This window comes from Atta cephalotes, assembly GCF_000143395.1.
Source record: "Atta cephalotes unplaced genomic scaffold scaffold00049, whole genome shotgun sequence".
Classification (NCBI taxonomy): Eukaryota; Metazoa; Arthropoda; class Insecta; order Hymenoptera; family Formicidae; genus Atta; species Atta cephalotes.
In genome coordinates, this window is record NW_012130113.1 from 953,111 (window position 1) to 957,238 (window position 4,128).

A 4,128-nucleotide genomic window follows, 5' to 3' on the forward strand; every position below is an offset into this window, starting at 1 on the left:
AGAGAGAGAGAGAGAGCTACATTCTTTCTGAGTTAACAGTGATAACTTTATATAGGAATACGCAGTTTGTACCTATTATGTCTATAGATACACAAAACAATCCATGCAAACTTTGCGAGTTTGATAATACCACGATATATCGCAAAGAGAAATCATATACTCTCTCGGCAAGCTGACAATGAGTCTGCTGGTGCAAGATATGCATTTTATACCTGCATTAAGCAAATACGGAGATTCGAATTTATCGGGACCGATTTCATACGCGTTTCTGACTTTCAATATATTATACGTATCGATAATTGATACAAGCGCGGCAGAGTGATAGCCGCGGTGACAACAGTGGTCAGTCAATCGACACCGACTACTGCCTTTTATTCGCGATTGGACGGCCTTGGATTACATAAGTCACGCAGGATATCCTCCCGCAATGCGAGGCTGAATGCATGTGAATGCAAATGTCTATTCGAAACGAGGTCACAATTTAATCGTAAAAACGACGTGCGATGTCGTCACCTCGCTCTCAAGTATATTCCCGACACGCGACGAAAATTCATTTGTCTAATTTCGCAAAATTTGCCGTAAGATTGTCGTAAGCCTGAAACGTGTCATTAAAAATCTATGCGAAATCTCATCACGTAACTTTTACAAGGAGTTCTTCCGCGCGATGTAATACGCACTTGACTTTGATACACCACGTGTGCGGCGATTGACGTTTTAATGAAACGTCAATCAAGATTGACGTTTTCATACTGTTTTGTTGATTTAACTCGAAATCTATGACAGTTACTGATGATCGACAGTATTATACACTAACGTACGTTATTGATTTAAAGTAAAATATAACTGGTTGTCAATAAGAAGTCGAGAAGTCGTATATTTGTCAAAAATTGTGTTTGTATTTCACGTATAATCGTACGTTCAATTTTTCAGCTTATCTCACAAAGTTGCTTGAAACTCGCAAAATATAATAAAATTCATTAATCTCATCAACATACATTTTTTTTCTTGCTGTGTACAATTTTTTTTAGAATTAATAATCAAATTAAAAAAAACATTCAGAAGACGTATTTATCACTTTATTTATTAAAATAAATTAAAATAAATAAAATAAATAAAAATACAAATTTTTATAATTAAATCTCAAAATCTTATAAAATTTTCTTTTTTAGAATCTTGTCAAGAAAAATTGCAAATTTTGATGCTCGATGACTTTTACAATTTCCAGAAATTTTATAATATATACGTGGCACGAGATATATTTGAGATTGTATGTAAATAGAGACATTTTACATTCTATTATCTCATTATCTCTGTTTCATGATAAAACAACACCATATCAATATAAAAGCATACGCAACCTGCATTCGCGTTCGCGTTCGTCATAAGATCGATCATAGCGATCGCAGATGACACGTAAACGGAGAGGGACATGCGGAAATTATTGATATTTTTCCGATCGATCACATAACTGTCATGACAAACGCGACTGAATTAGATTCTAAACGCCTAAGTGAAGAAGATAGCTATTTTTATAAATTCCCAGTGATTCTATCAATCTTTCACTTTCAATTTCTTGACAACCAAAACACATTTGAACGACAGATAACAATCTATTATACTCATTTCCATTCATTTATCGTCATTATTATTATGTGTTACGATGTCAATTTGATTTTTGATTCTTTGCTTTTTTTTTAGTAAGAATCCTCGAAGAAATACCTTCTTATATGTTCTGCACTACCAAGAAGCTTCGTAACTTTTCACTTTGTGTACTTCGTACTTTGTTTTTATTTTCGAGCGAGACGGGAATCAAAAGTGCAAAGTGAAACCCTACAAAGTTACTTTATAATCATTAACATTTGATGGTGGGTTACTCTCAACAGCATTCGTCCGATTTTTATTCAACTCTCAGTGATACGCGGCATCACCGAGTCCGAGGAAACAGACAAGAACCCTTCGATTGTCAATGGAGAACTTGTATAAATTTTTACTCTTAATGTAAGTGGCAGTGGAAAAAAAAGTGTGGTTTCTAGGGTAATGGGCCCTTCGCGCAAATGTCAATTTCCTAGGAGGTCTCGGGAAGGCAGAAGGCCTCTCCGTCTCTGTATCTTCCTCGCCGTCTTTATCTATTTCTATTTCTCTCTGAGGACGATTCGCACCCATGTTGCTCTCTCTACATTCGGATTCGGTACACACAAATTGTTGTACGTATATCCTTGAAAAAGACCGCAACACACAACGCGAATGACTGCGGAAGACACGTGACTTAACGGGGAGACATCCCAGAAGCGTGATACGCGATGTGAATCCATAATCCGCGCTATGTGTGTATTTTATTTTATTTATCACAAACATTCTCGGAAAACTTTAGTTAGTCTTGTTTAATAATCATTGTAAAATAATAGAATCGCAACATTAATCCTTAAAACACACGATTGGGTCCTGCGTGTTTCTTTTCTTTGAAATATTAAGAAGCATTTGGCTAAATAATAATCTCGATTTTTACCTTTTTTTAAATACGTAACTTTAGAAGTACTTTCTTTAAAGATTTTAATAGTCTAGAACCGCCGATATGTCGCTAAAGTTGCTGAAGATGCTAATTTGATAATTTCCTATCTTTATGTTCGATTAGTGAAAAGTTATATTGATATTATTCGTTAAGTTATATTGGTATTGTTCGTGTTACATATTTTCGTGTTTACATATTTTTATTATTCTGTACTATATATATATCTGATATAGAAAAGAAAAAAAATGAAACGATTAGCGGAGCCAAAATGGCCATTGATCATTGACAGTTCTAGTGTTAAGGTATAATATGAAAGAACTATTTAATAATGTTTATATATTTAATGTAAAAGTGATGAAAATTAATCCAGGACACGAACGTGTGTATAATAAAGGATTAGAATATTACCGTACAGTACACTAAGGGTAATTCCATCACCACGCAAATTGCATTATCACATTTATCCTAATTTCATAAGTAATTGAAAAAAATCTTTGTTGGAAAAAAGCATAAATGTTTCGAGTGCATAAAAATTAACACTTGGTGTACACGCAGTCACGTTACAGTATTTCAGTACGCTATTTCAATGCTGTGTCAATAACTGCCATCGTAATATCTTCGCGTTTGCTATACCAAAATAGCACGTTATTAGGGCACTCTGCATACGGCTTAAAATCCCATAGTATATTTAAAGATGAGTTACCTAGTAGATATTCGTTGTTTTAGAATTGTCCGCGAACGCATTCGGAAAATGTCAAGACTCGATTCCGCGTAAAAGAGGTGGAGAATCAAGAATAGCGTCCTACTTGTCTGAGGTTTTGTCCGCATTTCTCCTTTTAATCAAGAATGCTCATTAGCGGCCCGGCGGTGAACAAAGGCGAATTGCATTGTGAGGAAGAAAAAAGACGATAAAACTTAACTTTGTCCTTTCCTTTGGCGATGCGTTTAACTATGCTGCTACCTTTTAGAACGATACATATTACCGGTCACCCTATCAGTCATTAACTTTGTTAACCGTCGTACCACGAATAATCAAACTAACCATCGTGCGCAGAGAAACTTCCTACGGGATAAACGACGATAAATAACGAGCGTGTCGGGAAAATCGATTTTCCAACGAAGACAGTTTTTGCAATACCGTACTCGAGTAGACGCCAAGCGCACGGAGCTCCCACGTTCCGCGCAAAACGGCAATTTCCATTCTGGACTTAAATTATCATTCGCCCCACACGCGACTTTGGCGCGACATTAATATTTAACGTGTTCGAAACACACTATGGCAAGAAGTCTCTAATAGGAGTCTCTCTCTCTCTCTCTCTCTCTCTCTCTCTCTCTCTCTCTCTCGCTCGCTCGCTCGCTCGCTCTCGTTCTCACTCTCGCTCTCGCAAATACACAGTGAGCGTTGCAGCTTTTCGTACTCTCATCTTAGATTTATCACTGTTCATCTTGATGCAACACTAACGTTTTGTATGTTCAGAGAGAATGTTGCTATCGTCAAAGTATTCTATCATTAGGGTATTTAAATACAAGAGAGGCTATTTAAATTCGAGAATACGATCCATCATGTCACGTTACCGTGGTCACTCTGTGCTCGCCGGGAACGAATACGTTGCCTCAGG